The 16,547-nt window shown below is 44.6% G+C and overlaps 1 protein-coding gene across 1 annotated transcript in view; it reads left to right on the top strand.

Annotated features, from left to right (window-relative positions):
• Positions 1 to 16,547, top strand: part of LOC125019866 (zinc fingers and homeoboxes protein 2-like) — a 95,069-nt gene that overhangs the window by 21,701 nt on the left and 56,821 nt on the right. The window contains exon 2 of the mRNA XM_047604868.1: positions 8,076 to 8,232. The gene's annotated coding sequence lies outside the window, so the exon portion shown is untranslated. The remainder of the gene's footprint in view (positions 1 to 8,075; positions 8,233 to 16,547) is intronic.

Here is a 16,547-nt window from a genome sequence, read left to right as displayed (position 1 = left end):
GTGACAGTGTGTGGACGGCGTTAGATCTTCTTCTGTTTTGAACTGGTATCATCTTGGTGGATGTGGTGGTTGGAGCCAAAATGGTGGACGGTGTTTCCTTTGTGTCAACGTTGAGGGAATTTCATGTTGGAACCAATCTCAACTTTTCAGTTGAGATTGGTTCAACTTCAACAAATTCACGCCTCCAAAGGTTTTTTTCTGAGTTTCATCAGCATCTGGTTTCGTCTTCCTTCCGTCTGAACTCGATCATACTTTTAAATCTGAGGCGTCTAAACTGCACATTTTGTACATTTCCATGACAACCAGGTTGCAGGAAGGTCCATGAACTTGTTTCCAAAGAAAAGTAGGTGGGGACCAAACTAGAGCTAAAACAGTGTTTTATTTTTTAAGAACATAACTGAGAGTATCAAGGCTACATCAGTATCAGTCTGTTAATCCTTTTCAAATTATTCCTACGTCCTGTGTCAACTATAAATAATTATATTCTCTCCAGATTCTTTTGGTTTTGACTTCCTGTAAATATTAAGCCTACTTCATATACTCATAGCGTAGCATTCAGTTTGGTGGAGCAGCTGAAACGTTTCTGCCTTTGCGTTGCTCTTGAGCAAGGCAGCAGCAGGGTGCCTCCAACAAACATCATATATCTGTGTTTGTAGAGCAAACACTCTCACTCAGATTTCACTCAGAATCTCGTCGCCTCTCTGCAGGTCGTGAGTCGCTGTGTGGAAATCCCCACAGTTCCAGTAATGTGTTGTCATCAAGCCAAAAACAAGCAGGCCGTTTTTTTTTTTTCCTTCTCAGTTCCTTAGGATTTGAAATTCCTGATGCTTCTCCTCTGTGATTAATAGAAACGAGAGGACGGGCGAGGTGTTTCCAGCCACTCTGAATTCTCTACATCTGTTATCAGGGAAGTCAAGTGGGTTTAATTTCATATATCCAAACATTTGCCATCAACTCTCTGTTTCCCATACATTTACAAGCTACCAAAAAAAAAAAAGAAGCAAGTTTACGTGTTTAAGTGTTTGTTATCATCCTGCACAAGCTGTAAATTGGTCAGAAATAATGTGGCTAACGAAAGCAAGAGAAAAGTATTTTCTTTAGAAACCGGTTCAGTGACCGTCCTGGAGCCTTGTTGTCATGGAAATATGAAAAATCTGAGGTTTAAATTTCACGTTTCAAGGCAGAAAGAGGTCCCTTATTATCTTCTATCAGACCCGGCAATTCTCATCATCGTGGGGAAACTAAACATGTGATTCAGTCGGAGTTTAAGGAGCGAACGGAAGGAAGGACGATGAAACTCAGAGAGTTGTAGTGAACGGTGGACAGAGCTGAACCGACCTCGACTGATTCAAGGAGAAGTTTCAGAAACCTGAAGGAAACGTCCGCCGGGTTTGACCTATGCTGCAGTCGGCCACCAGGGGGAGCTCAACATGCTTCAGCTTCGCTTCGGAGGAGCTTTAATGTCATCGTTATATAAAGCCTTGGGTCCTAATTCACCACTGATCATGAAGTGGTCGCGTTGTTGGCGGTATTTTCTTTTCAGAGAGAAGATCTAGCTCCGTGCGAACACCAGCTACGTTCCCCCAAACATTTACCTGAAGGAAACAACGTCAGGGACTTTGGTTCCTACCTCTGAGTGACCCTCCAGCAGTGACTCCTCAACAATGAGTCACATAATGAGAATAAATGGTTCCTGACTGACTGGTTCTTGATGACATGTGTGACCACTGCTACTTGTGCATCACCACATTAAGCCCCGCCCCCCACGCGACGTGATTGGCCCCTCAGATCTTTGCTGGAGCAGAGTCAGTTCCCCAACAGAGAGACTCCAGACCAGCTCTCTCCTCCCGGCTGGTTTCCACCGACTCTTAGCAATAAACTGCTCGAAGCCGCTGGATGATTCACTTCCTGCAGCAGCTGCAGCTCAGGTTGGCTACAGATGGATTATCAGAGCTATTTTAATGGAGACAGCTGCTGGACCGAGTGCTGAGCCCGAAACCGATGGGAAACTTGATGCAAAACCAAAACTAGAAGTTAAAAGAGGCTTAAAACAGCAGAATCATTTCCTTAGTTTCATTATTAACCGTGATCTTTTTAATAAACTCCCGTGAACCGACTGAAGCGTCTCTACCCTCAGATCTCTGTCTTTAATTGACCCGATTGATTAAATTCAGGTTGGGACAGAAATAAAAGACAGACACGTCCTCACTGCTGCCACTTAAGGAGAAAACCCACAAAGCTAATTAATTAAGGCCCACTGGCTCATTTGCATGTTTTGTAAGCACTAATTAAGATATGCAAAATATCCAGATGAGCGCTGCAGTGTGAATTTATTGGCGGCGGAGGTATGGGCAGGAAAATGGATTGAGGCCACGTCCTTCGCCGTCACATTAATCTGAGTCTGTCTGCGTCAGAGCAGCAGGAAGTGCACGAGTCTGTCTCGGTGACTTTGACACGTTTACATGTTGTAATATATCATGATGCAAAGAGGCTGCAAGACTTGCAGAGCACAGGACGGGAGAGGACAGGGGAGGACAGGGGAGGACACGCTGGTACAGTAGAAGACGTTTGACTGTACGTTGGTTCCCTTTGATCCTCAAAAATTGACAAGAGAAAGAATTTGAACTCAGGTTTTCAGATGTAATATTAACGTCCATCTCTTCGCGGCTGACAGCCCGTCTCTAGTGGACGTCCCAGACTCTGGTTGCCTTGGTAACTCCCTTGTTTAGTTGGAGTAGTGGAGCGAGCAGAAACTTAAAAATGCAGCTATTGTATGGACGGAGCTGGATCTACTTAAAAATAAAATCTCGTTAATAATATTTATCCGACGCTCCCGATCTGCCACCAGGAAGCTTCAGGTGGATGGAACCAAGACTTTAAACAAAGATGGCCGACATCAAAGGTCGTCCAAGGTGAAGCCCTCTGGTTTCTGAATGAAGCGTTGGACATAAAACCAAACCAGACGTTGTGTTTGTTCGTATTATTTACTGGAATAGTTTGACATGTTGAGGAGTGAACTCGCTGTTTGTGGAGAGTTGGAAGCAAAGACTTTAAACTTCTGAGCAGCAGGTTACGTCAGAGTTCAGAGGTCAGAGGGGAACCGAACACAATAAACTGCACTGCAAAACTGGTGTAAATATAAGAAGACGACACGTATTTCCTGTCCAGTCCTGCGTGTCCACAGTAGCAGGAGACGACCAACATGTCTCCAGCTTGATTCGTCTTGTTTTGTGTTTTGCCGCCACATGAAGCTGCTGGAACGTAGCTGGTTCCCAAATCAGACATGATTCACCATCAGAAACGAGCCCCTCGATGAGGACGTCTCCGTCCAGCCGGAGTTCACCTGTGGCTGAACGAGGACCTGGTTCCGGTATCAGAAGGGGGACGTGGGACAGACTTGTCCCGTATTCAAGGCTAACGTCTGAGGACAACAACACAACACATTTATTCCACCGTCTGAAGAACAACCACAAGCCACAAGGAGTAAAACCAGAGCCAACACATGAGTCAGGAGGAACCAGCCACATCCTCCGGTAAATTAACGGGGACCAGACGTCCCCCAAATACTGGGGACAGTCCCCCTTTAAAATGACCTGTCCCCCAGATAAACTGTCCCATTTACAGACAGTTTAAATATGTAAAACCCCACTGATGTGCTACATGCTGCTGCTGTTAGCTAGGCTAGTTAGCTTCTGTCTCCTTGCTGGTTGCTAGCTGCTAAGCTAACTGTTAGCCTGCTGGTTGTTTTCAGTTGGACTCGACGTCTAAATGTGTTTCGCCTCAGATCTTGGCCCGAGGGATTTTAACATCTCATCCTGTGTAATAACGACTGATAACATTTCATTCTTTTTTTATTTCAAACCTCTGAGCTGTAAATGTCCCCAGAGTTTATTCCAGAAATCTGGTCACCTCATGGTAAATAAAAGAAACAAATGAACTCCAGAGATGGAAAGATTTTACTGTTTTCACATTTCAGAGACGAGTCTGATTTGTCTCGACTGTTCCTGCAGTTCAGCCGCTGATTGACTGTAACTGGTCGGTATCGTCTTAGACCGGATGAGTCAGAAACATCAAATAATTTCATCACGATTTTTATCCAGATTTATTGATTTTTGTTAGATCATATCACTCGTTCCTACGAACCACGACAGAAAAACTGGCACAAGGCACAGAAGAGCACATGTGTTGTTGTTGTTGTTGTTGTTGTTGTTGTTGTTGTTGTTGTATCCATGGAGCAGGTCCAGGTCCTGGTCCTGGTCCAGGTCCTGGTCCAGGTCCAGGTCCAGGTCCAGGTCCAGGTCCAGGTCCAGGTCCTGGTCCTGGTCCTGGTCCAGGTATTGTTTGTGTCCTGTTTGGAGAACCATCGGTTGCTGATCTGCAGAAACTCCCCGTCGTGTTGCACAGATCTGACACAAACACAGTATATGTCTGTGTGTATATGTTTGTAATGGAGCAGCAGTGATCACCTCTGAGCCTCGGGGCCTCCTCCTGCTCCTCCTCCTCCTCCTCCTCCTCCTCCTCGCTGGGTCCCAGCGCTGAGCTGGTTAGCGTCAGGCTGGTGATGGATGGAGGATGAGGTCAGTCCTGAGGGGGATCCAGACTCTCTGGAAAAGACCTGTTGTTCCCTGTGTCTCTGTCTCTTCCCGCTGTGCCGAGTCCTCTGATGATCTCATCCACTAACCCACTAAAACACACACTAAAACAAACACCAACACACACACACACACACACTCATCACATGCTGGGGAAAACACTGCTGGTGATTCCCTCTTAAAGGAGCTCCATCGTGTTTGGGTGATGGTGAATAAATGATGAGTCGTCTCCATAGTTTCTTCTTGTTTAGATGGTGAACGAGTCAACATGTGTTTCGTGCTCCGCTCTGTTTGTTTCCACTTTAAACTGAAAGTAAAGAAGTTCGCTCTCTGCGCTCGGTGTCACAGTCAAACCTTCAATTATTCTGAGTGAATCTCTTTTTTTTTTTTCTTTTTTTTCCAGATTTACCTGAAACCAATTAAACTGAGTTCAATTATTGATGAGTTCAAGATTTAATTTTAAATTTTCTGGTGGAAGATTATTATTTTTCTTTTATTTTTTTCACCTTTTCACCTCGACAGGCTTGTAGCTTTTTATTAAAAACATGGCCGACACCGTTTTAAAGAGCAGAAATATTGTGCCTCCTTTCAGATTCACTTTCTGTTCTGCTTAAATCTGAGTCTGAGGAGATGTGGACACAGGTTGATAGTTTTCTCTCTCTGGTCTTTTTATTTGTATGCGCGCCGTGAGCAAATCTGGCATGAATCTAATTTTGAAAAGATGATAAAATATGCATGTGATGCAGTTCTCTTGGTTTCAATTCCTTCATTTTGTTTCTGCCCTGAATAAATGAAGCTCCAGACGTGGACGTACGTGCACAGTTGTTTTCTGTGCATCTTTCTCTTGTGTGTGAAGGAAAATCCTCCGTATATTGTATATGGAGGATCGGTTCTGAAGCTCAGTGCAGCGTCTCCGGCCGCCGCCATCTTGGCTAACTCCACCTAACAGATATTTAATTTTAAAATGACCAGATACATAAAGTACACAAAGAGCAGAATACAAGAATAATAAGAATAATGACATAAAACATATTAGATGACATTTATATTAAGGTAATATTACTTGTCTTAGTGTTTTTGTTGGTTTAATCTCCTTCCAATTCACAACAAAACAGTTGTTTGTTTTTTTTTTAACTTATTTTTGAAAATAGATTATTTTGCCAAAATAAGAGTAATTTTATTAGGAAATAACATTTTTCTTCTGTCTTTACCAAATATATTTTCCCAACGTGAACAAAACTCTTTGCGTAAATGTAAAATGAAGAAGTCAAAGAGTTGAAACGCTAACGACCGCTAGCAACCACTGAGAACACCCACCTGTCAATCAACGTAGCCACGCCCCTTATTTCTGCAGAACTTGTAAAAACATTCATTGTTAGTTGGTGCCGTTTTTTCAGAGCCAGTTTTTATCTAGTCACAAATTAAACCTTTAATAACTTGAATCTCGTTGCTCTAATAAATCCAGGCCTGATCCTGAAGTTATTGTAAACGTTGAACATAATATCCATCATATTTTCTCTCTAATGCATCAAAACCAAACAGAAGCAGAAATCTGTTGACGTTTTTATAGAATCAGCAACTTCATAATAAAACCCTTGAGTTGTCTTTTCTCATTTCTGATATAGTTTGAATAATGATCGGTCGGAGCATCGACCGCTCAGTAAAGTGCTGAACGCAGCCCGGACTGAAGGTCGGCGGCTCTTTAGCTCCAGTGCGTCCTCTCTACTGAAGCTTTAAGGTCAGAGTTGAACCTGAGCGCAGCAATAAAATAATGCAAAGTGTGTGGACGCTTAAAGGCGTCGCTCACCCAAGGTTGTTTTTTAATGATCGGACACATTAACGGTGTCGCGCTCGTCTCCACTGAGTTCATATGTATGGATTTAAAAATGGCAGCTTGATAATGACAGTGCTTCATTTCCTGCTGCTGCACAATGGTTTCTGGAAAGTGAAATGTTAAACTGTTCCAGTCATGGCTGATTGGTTGATTGATTACTGCAGGTCCTGGTTGGAGTGTTACTTGTGTTATATTTGTTGTATTTGTTGAACCACTGGATGCTAATCTGTGCGCCACTGTTTTGTTGCACAGCTGGACGTCTCATTGCAGCTCATTTAACTGAGGAACACAAAGCGAAGTCTGGTGTAACTTTATCCAGCAACAAACATTTCTTATTTTTGGGTAAATAATCATGGAAGAAACGCCCTCTAGTGGTTAAAGACATAGCTTCCACAGATTGTAATTACGGTATCGATTTAAGAGCAAGTGGAGCTAAAAAACGAGGAAAACTCTGCCACGAATATATGACTCTAAATAAAGACGGATAAACCTTCTGCTTTGAGGCTCAGTGCAGCGTCTCAGGCCGCCGCCATCTTAGCGGTGGACTCGTTGGAGCATCTAGTGGACGTTAAAGGAACTACAGTGGAGGTTTGCTAGCATAGCAACATTAATGCTACTAATGAGACGTAAGACGCTGCTTATTTATCCCACGTATGGGAAATTTCCTCGTCACAGTAACGCAGAGAATATAAACAAAAACAATATCAAATTTGGAAAGAATATACAAAATATGCAAAAATAACAGCGCTCTGAAAAATATATAGAGGACAAAAGAAATGTAAGGACATTCTGTATATACAGTGTGGAATTAAAATATAATTGTTATGATTATAAAATGTAGACAGTCCGCTAGTAGGTTGTACAAGATGAGGCTGAGCAGAAAAAAATGATTTATTTGTGCAAAAAAAACACAATAAAGCTGTTTCTCTTATTCTCTGTCCGGTTATAAATAGTGTTTGACGCTGTCAACATGTAATTGTCTAGTCCTCAAATATAAGAACAGTTAAGCCTGTGTATAAGATGGCAGGTTTACTAAGCATGTGGAGGCTGGGGTTGATGGATGGGTGAACAGTCAACGTGGCTTTCAACCTCGAGTGATGTTTGTGCTTGAAAAGGGAACTCATTTTTTTTAATTTTTTTTATTTTTATATTTTCTTAATTTGCATGAAGCAGCTCAGGATGAGTCTGTTTTTTTTTTTTTTTTTTTTTTTTTTGCAGGATGAGACAAGAACTTAATCAGTATCAGAACTTAATCCAGGTCCTTTCAGCCGTTTGTCACTGGGACGTTTTTGTCCGTCACCATTAGCCACCGCTGGTGATTAACCAATCAGAGGACACCATGGACGGAGGTCAGAGTTGAAAGCTGCTCTGTGATTGCAGAACTGTCACCAGGTTTGGTGTTTCTGGTGATTACTCTCACTTCTGATTTTCTCTCGCTCTTCCTTCCTTCTCCTTTTTGGCACACGTTGCCACGGTAACCACCGCTGCCTCTTTTTTTTTTTCTTCTTTTTTGGTTGTAAGGCAGTTTTGGAGGCCCGTACTGTGTTCGTACTGTACCACTCCTCCATTCACTCTCATAAAAACAGAATATTCAGCTTTAATCTGCCGCCACATTCACTCACTCGCTCACGCTTCTTCTTCGTTTCCAGATCCTGCAGGAGACTAATTACCCAGAGTGCCGCTGGGCTGAGGAGCATCAAGAAGGAGAAGACAGAGAGGAGGACCAACTGTGTTTGGAGGAGGAGGTGGAGCCTGAGAAGAGCTCCTCCCCCTCCGCTGAAGCCCCTCCCCCCTAGAGGAAGTGCAGTGAGTACCAAACGTTTTCCTCGTCGTTCTTGTTCTTGTGAAACGAAATCAACATTTCAGATTGAAGTTCGAAGCGCGTTTCGAATCAGCTCTGACGTGTTGGACGCTGGACGGTCGCTATAGCAACCCGCCGTTGTTTAACGTCTTAATTTGGAGATGAGCCCTAGTAACAGTGCTGCTGCGTTGGTTTGTTCGGTGGTGAAGGTCCTGGTTTTAGATGAGATGCCTGAGTCCTGATCGGATCCTAAATGTCCTAGAGTTCGTCCTCTTTGACTTCCTAAAGTCCGTCCTCGTCTCCTCCTGGACTCGACTGGATTCAGTCCAATAAACCTTGTGTGAATGTCGTGTGGGGACGTTTCTCCTTGACGGAAACTTTTCTCTTAAACATTGAAGCGTTCAGTGACTGTTTGTTTGTCTGTGACCTGAGTGACTCTGGGTTCTGTTTAGTGGTTTTGTTGTTATATTGAATCATATTCTTCTTCTTCAATGTTTGGGATCTTTGATGTAAAATACCATTAAAACAGAAGAAGTTTTGCTACAGGAATGTGTTTTTGGTTTAGAGCTAAAAAAGAACAAGTAAATACAGAAAAGATCCGATCATATCGGCCCTGGTTAAATCCCTGGTGTTATCAGAATGTGTTTTACTGTAGTACAGTGTTTAGTGACTCGTTGGGTTTGAATCCCCTCTACATCCATGGCTGCCCGATGCTCCAGCTGTTCTCCATGCGAGTGGATGTCACCAGTTATAACTTACTGGGTGATTTTTTAAGTGTTAGAGACTTGATTAAAGACATGATTTAATTGCAAAGGTGTTTTATTTTGAAATAAATTCTTAAACATCCTGTGTTGACCCAGTAAGAAGCTCTACTCTCCCTCCAGTGTTTCTTATTTTTGCTTTTGGTGCTGTGTTCTTTTTTTTTTAGACATCTAGTCTGGACTCACGTTGGTTAAATCATCAGAAATCGAGTGTAAAAGCTCGTCACTGTGTTTCTGAGAGGCGACTTTCCTGCTGAACTTTGGTTGAAAAGTGAGTTAATGGTATTTTGGTATTGGCCATTTGCCACCAGGTCTCTTCTGGGGTTTTTTTAATGGCGCCCTGCAGGAGGGACCATTCAGAGATGTGACTCTTGTGTTTCTGAGAGTACGAATAACCGTTATAATGACGTTGCCGTGTTGTTGCTGATGGTGTTCTGCAGCGTGAGAAGTGATGGAGTGTAATTTCAACAGCTTAGCCTGGGTTTGCTGCAGCAGCGCAGCCTCTTCTAGTCAAGTCGGATTTAATTTGGCTCTGGAGTGAAACGAGAGCGTTACAATCTACGGCTGCTTTTGATGGATGTCTCCGGGGACATGATTCTTCATCTAATGAACATGTTCTGCAGTGTAGACCAGGCAGAGGTTCAGTAATGTGGCTGCTGAGCTGAATGTGGGAACCTGGGAGCATCTGACGCCACCTTTATAAACTGAAGTGTGTGTGTGTATGTATGGTGAAAGAAATCCAGGCCTGTAGAATATTCCAGGGTTTCAGTTTGACGGAGCATGTGAGCGTCTGACCCTGGGAAGTGGGCTCTCTACTGTATGAATATATATTGAAAGGTGGATTTCCATAAAACCTTGTGAAAGAGTGAATGTAAAATATTGCGTTTCGACATATTTAAAGCACTAGTGCCCAGATTAAAGGTGCAGGGTTCCTCCACTGAAACAGAAAGTTCACTGTTTAACCTTTTCATAGCTTCCTCTTCATGTTCACGTGTAATTTCATTACTTTTTGACAGCACAAGCTTTTTCCTCACCTGCAGGTCAAATTTGTAGCATCTCTTTCTGTTTGGAAACTTTAGCATTACCTTCAGATCGTGGGAGGAAACGTGGGTTTGATGCTCTGAAAGCTGCTGGTTGTTGACTTGGGGAGATGATCCAGATTTTGGAACAAGCTGTAAAAATCTCTCACACGTTAATTTCTGATTTATTTTAGAGGAAAAGCTCAGATGAAGCAGGTCATTGGTGAGAAACGAACATGTTTGATGATGAAGGAAATGCAGACAGAGTAAAACACAAACAGGTAGCCGCTAAACTGAACATCTTTCAGAATTTGCTCCGTCGTCCGACTCTAAAAATCTGAATTCCAATACTGTTTGCTGACGTCTTGCAGACGAATGGAATGGAAAAATCTGGAGCCCTAGATCACGGAGCTTATCCATGATTCAGTTCTGAACTCAGCTCTCAGACTTGTGTAAAATAAATCTTAACTTCCACACAGAGACTCGATACTTTGACATATTTTGCAGCCAAAACTGTCAGAAATTAAAAAATAAGTCCTGCGCCGGCTTGTCAGGTCACTTGTGTATGTTGAGCTGAGGCCAGACCTCGAGCAGCAGCAGCAGGAATAAACAGAGGCGGGCGAGGTGTTAGCAGACGTCCATGTTTCACTTAAAGCTCGAAGGTCGCGGGTTAAGTTCACGCAAACTCACGAGACGGCGCCGCTGAATTGTTTCTCGCTGCGCAGATAAATCAGCATTTAGAGGCTCAACGTGAAATCCAGCGAGGACAACGTGACCTCACATCCTGGTTTTATCAGACTCCTCAGAGTCTCAACACGGATCCAGATCCAGATGGAGATGTCCAGATAAACCGGGATCCTTGATGCGCAGTTGAAATAAAAGACACGACAACAAAGGCAGCTGTGGAAATCTGTGCGGTGAATCTACTGTTTATCCCCTCGTCCTGTCGCTCCTCATCCATCGGGACGAGAAAACCTAAAGATAAAATCAAACCCGGCCTCTTCTCGTCTTCTCTGTGTCCTTCACCGAGAAGCAGAGGAGGATGAAAACCACAATTTGGCAAAATCCGAGGCCTTAAGAGGAATTCACTTGTCCTGAATTCATCCCGAGTATATCTTACCTTGTCAGATTGTACTGGAGAGTTTCAGAATAAGATGTGTCTGCCAAATGCAATACTGCATCACTTAGTAATTCATTCCCTGCCTCCTTCTTCTTTTTCTGCTCATGTAAAATTTAAAGGGTGTTGGTTTAGAAGGCGTTCGGCACGGAGAGATTGAGCCGTAAAGGCGGCGAATGTAGAAGTAAATGATGTTGTTAGGGTGAAGAGAAGAAATGGAGGACGAGTGGATGAGAGGGTAACACCTGGAGGTTTTCAGACGAGTAGGCCAAGACACCTTTCTTCTTCCACCGAGAGTCACAGGGTCGCTTTAAAAGATGTGACATTTAATTTCCAAAATTCAAAACGGAGGTCCAGGTTCCCTCCGACCGGAGCTCGAGAGGACGGGTTAGTTTGAGGGAGTCGAGAGAAAAGAAGAGCAGCAGAGACGAGAGGCCGGGCTGGTTTTTCAATCAGGTAGAAATGTGTTTTTGTGTGTTTGCGGATTCCTCCTCAGCTGGAACCAGCTCGCTGGGTTCAGCAGGTTCATGCTGTAACGGTTTAAACATGGCAGCGTCCCGCGGCACTCAGCTGAACCCACTTTGTAGTCGGAGCCGCCGCTGAGCTGAGACGGGACGGGACAGACTTGGGGGAACTGTTTCAACAAAGCTTGTTTCAGCAGAGGATCTGGAGTTTGGGTTGTTTTGGTCGCCACATGTGGAGCCGTCACGGAGGTCCTGAGGGTCCTGCAGAGGATTTATGTTGGGGAGGTTTTCTTTAGCTTTACGACTTCTTCAGATTAATGGAACTTAATACATGAGAAAAGTTCAAAAAGCAGCTCAGAGCCTCAGATGACTGGAGATTAACGGAAACAAAGCAACGCATCAGTGTCGACGTGATTAGAACTTCCTGCTTCTGACGTGACAACGTTTCAGGTCCTTTCTGATTCCACAAAGGAAACGATGGCTGGTTTTCCAGCTCTGAAGCTGAGTCGTGGCCTCCAGCCTCGTCCTGGTCGTCTGGTGGCAGGTTCAGGAGATACTGAGGAGGTTTTATCACCTACGATTAGTTTGGATTCAGTTATTCGCTCGGTTTCCATGTTGGTAAAGTCCAACTGCTGTTTGTACTGTTTCCATTGAAAGGAGTTTTTTGTGAATGAGCTGTAATTCTGGTTGAGTCTAGTCTTTATGACATATCCCATAATCCAGGACTTCAGATGAGCTGGTCACATGACCCCCGGCGTTGTCTCCAGGGAAAAGTGTTTCTGTTGCACTTCTGCGCTAAACTTTTATGTCGATACGTCTGTAGTAGCTGCACCATTCTGGAAAAAATGTGAATCACGATTTTTTCTTTTACAAAATGTTTATTGCGCTGATGAACTTTAACTTCTTCTCCATCATTTAACTCTTTACCGCTGACTTCTCTCTGCTTCTCTCCGTCACTGTTTCCACACACTCGGCTGCAGGCGCTTCCTCCACCGATGGGGTCACATGTCGTAAAGGCGCTTTCCCATTGGTGGAGGGAGGAGTCAGCGGCAGCGCTGCCTTTAGGGGCACCTGAAAAAAATCCGTGAAGAAAATGTTTGTGATGCCGCTCGTGCAATAAAATGCTTAAGAATCGTTGTGTTTTGAAATGAGATCACGTGTGAATCGACATCACAATTCTTTAACGATTTATCGTGCAGCTCTACGTCTGAAAAACCTCCTCATGAGAGCGTGAAAGTGTAATATACATATTTCAGAGAAATGTAGGTGTTTTCTTTACCGTTATTTATTGCGATATTTAGGTTTTGTGCGTTCGTACAGGGAGTGGAAACACAGCAGATAATGAAACCGTGTTGTTGCGTTTAATCTTGGTTCAGTTTGTGTTCACAGGTCGAGTTCTCAGAGAGACTCAACACTTTTTCTCTCAAATAGTTTTGTGATTTCTCACAGTTTTGGTGGAAAAAATTAAATGAATTTCAAGAAATATTGAAATCAAAGTAAGTAAAAAAAACTGTGAAACGTGTGGATGAGCTGCTTCAATCTGAGGCTGATTGGCTGAAGGAGGAAGTGAAACCAAACGTTCACCAGCGTTAACAGTTTGACCTCATCCTGGCACCAGAGCAACAGTTAGAGCTGGATGAACTTGGATGAGTTGATGTCAATGAGGTTTTAAACAGAAACCAAACATGTTGCTTTGTAGAGATTCTAATAAAATGATCATAGAACTGTTTTATAAAAGAACTCGTCCCCTGATTAAATCCTAACGTTTATCTGTGAACCCTTAATGAAGTGTACGGGTGCAGCAGAGAAAAGCCACCAGCGTTTGGCTGCAGACCAGTCAGCCCGGTTCAGCCTGGTTCAGCCTGGTTCAGCCCGGTTCAGCCCGGTTCAGCCCGGTTCAGCCCGGTTCAGCCTGGTTCAGCCCGGTTCAGCCTGGTTCAGCCGTTCCTGGGCCGGTGCCAGCCCCCTCCGGGTGCTCGGGAACGTTTGTTTTCACGCCTCCTTCTGCTTTTGTTGAACCGGCGGCGTGGAGCTGGAGGGGTGGAGCGAAGGGTGGAGCGTGGTGTCAGAGCAGCGCCGGGGTGGCGGGTGCAGTCTGCTCACGGGTCGACCCGGAGAAAAATATTTGCATGGAAGTTGCGGTGAAGCAGATCGACTCTGCACCTGATCGGTCGGTGGGTTTTTCTCCCACGTTCAGATTCTCCTCCCTTGTTTTCTCGCTGAATGAGGCTCCGTGACCCTCAGGCTCCTAAAAGCCTGATTAAAAATCTGATGCATCACTGAAGGAACCTCATCCACTGTCTGTAAGTGTGTTATTGCTCGACGCTTAATGAGATCATTAGTCCTAATTATACAGAGGATCAAAATATTTAACGGTCGATCATCAGCAGATCAGAAGGAGAAAGAGAAACGTTCCCGTCGCGTCTGTTTGTTCGTGCTCTTAATGTGACGTCGTGTCGCTCTCTGATCGTAGCTTCTTCACAAAACCACCATCTGCTGCCTCCGAACGCAGCTCGGCTTTGAGTCTGAGCGCTGAGCAGCGGTGGAACGACGAGCTGCAGGTTCTCAGGGATCCACAGAAAACCACCGCCGGGGGGGAGGAGGGGGGAGGAGGGGGGTGACTAATGTGGGAGAGTAATGACTCACCCTACAGATCATCACACCTGTGGAGGAGGAGGAGTGTGTGGGCAGATCTCACCACCTCACTGCTCTCCTCCTTTCAGCCGGCTCGTCCACGTTCTCCTCCTTTCAGCCGACTCTTCCACGTTCTCCTCCTTTCAGCCGGCTCGTCCACGTTCTCCTCCTTTCAGCCGACTCGTCCACGTTCTCCTCCTTTCAGCCGACTCGTCCACGTTCTCCTCCTTTCAGCTCTTCATCCACGTTCTCCTCCTTTCAGCTCTTCATCCATGTTCTCCTCCTTTCAGCCGACTCGTCCACGTTCTCCTCCTTTCAGCCGACTCATCCACGTTCTCCTCCTTTCAGCCGACTCTTCCACGTTCTCCTCCTTTCAGCTCTTCATCCACGTTCTCCTCCTTTCAGCTCTTCATCCATGTTCTCCTCCTTTCAGCCGACTCTTCCACGTTCTCCTCCTTTCAACCGACTCTTCCACGTTCTCCTCCTTTCAGCCGACTCGTCCACGTTCTCCTCCTTTCAACCGACTCGTCCACGTTCTCCTCCTTTCAACCGACTCTTCCACGTTCTCCTCCTTTCAGCTCTTCATCCACGTTCTCCTCCTTTCAGCCGACTCGTCCACGTTCTCCCGCTCGTGTGTCGGTTCCAATTCTTCCTCTGAGCTCAGGTTCTTTCACTTTCAGGTCGTCTGCTGTGGAACGTTTTCTGAGCTGAGAAACGTGTCATCAGATCCAAACCCCTTCTCTGCTGATTCCTCGTCCGTCCACACTCGTCCATCTTTAAATCTGATCTCAGATTCTCATTCGAGGCGGAGGAATATTTTACAGCTGCTGCTGTTTCAGAACCATGAACGGGGCTGTTTCTGTGCATGACGTTAGTTACGTTTGAAGACCTACACGAAGCGTAAGCGTCCATACGCTTCTCGGTCTCTGGCAGCAGAGACACAATCATCCTCTTCACATTCAGTCACGTCCTGAGTTGTTTCTTGTTTGGTTCTCGGCTCCGAGGCCAGAAACTTTCAAACAGCTCATTACTAACGAACAGACGTCTCTTATTCAGGTGATCGTTTCTGCTCGTGGCTGGATGAATGAGTTCATCTCCTCTGGGACCGAAGAGATTGGCCGAACAAACTAATCCAGGGCCGGACCAGATGTCGGCCAGATGTTGTGTTTACTATTTATGTGTCGTTGGGATTTGGGAGTTTCCTCAGGCTAAACCAACGAGAAACGAATATTCGCACCATTTTATGGACCAAAGTGGTGATTGGCCAGACGTCTTCTTCTTCTTCTTCTTCTTCTTCTTCTTCTTCTTCTTCTTCTGGCTGCTTTGACGTTAAACAAACCGCTACTGAAACAAAAGAAGAAGAGTCTCTTGCTCTCTGCATGAAAACCCAATGAGCAGTTTCCTCTGTCTCCACGTCTTCGGTCTCTTCTTGTGTTCCAGCCTCTGCAGGACTAATCGTCCTTATATCTGGACCTCATGTGATGACTTGAACCTGAACCAGGTCCCTTTGCTCCCGGGTTCTCGCTGCTTGTTGCCCCTTTGCCCGGTGGCAGCAGCTCAGTATCACTGGAGTTAATCCAGCAGCTCGTATCTGAGGCCACGACCAAGTCAAGTGTTTTTCAGGCTAATGAGCGTTAGACTGTTTTAGTCTGGAAGGTAGATCTGACTCACACCCCCCCCCCATCACCCACCATCACCCACCATCACCCCCTGTCACCCCCCCACCCCATCCATCCACAACACATTTGTTCAATTTGGTTAAGTGCCACTCAGGAGGTATTCCTCAAAAATAAAAAAATAAAAAATGAAAAAAATATCCTCAAAATTGATTTTTCTCTCTTTATTTTATTTTTTTTTTTAGTGGGAGGTGTCAGAAAGGTGCACGTTTTACACATTTTAAAAAGCTCAAGTGACAGCGCAAATGGAGATTTTAAAGACAACTAATCCAATTACAGTTGAGGAAAATGTGCTGAAGATGAAGAAGGGGGAAGAAGCTAATTGCCGGAGAAGAAAGCGAGCGCCTGCCTCACGTTTAGTCGTCCTCCCACTAATGATCAACAGAGAACTCCCATTTGAGACGCGGGAGCCAGAGATCACAGGAGCCCGCGACTCAAACTCAGTTTGAAATTGGAAGATAATTTCACAGGAATTAAGGAAATTTTCGAGCGTCGGGTTTTGGTTCGAGCTAAAAAACAACGTTCATATAAATGTAATTGGTTATTTTGCAGAATAACAAAAAAAAAATAACGGTTTATTCGTTATGTATCTATGAAAATTATAGTTTAATGTCTCGTGTAATGTCCCAGTCTGATGGCAAATCGAGGA

The sequence above is a fragment of the Mugil cephalus genome, chromosome 14, assembly GCF_022458985.1.
Source record: "Mugil cephalus isolate CIBA_MC_2020 chromosome 14, CIBA_Mcephalus_1.1, whole genome shotgun sequence".
In the NCBI taxonomy this organism is placed as follows: domain Eukaryota; kingdom Metazoa; phylum Chordata; class Actinopteri; order Mugiliformes; family Mugilidae; genus Mugil; species Mugil cephalus.
Note: the sequence above shows the minus strand (reverse complement) of the source record. Positions and strands in the feature narration are given on the sequence as shown.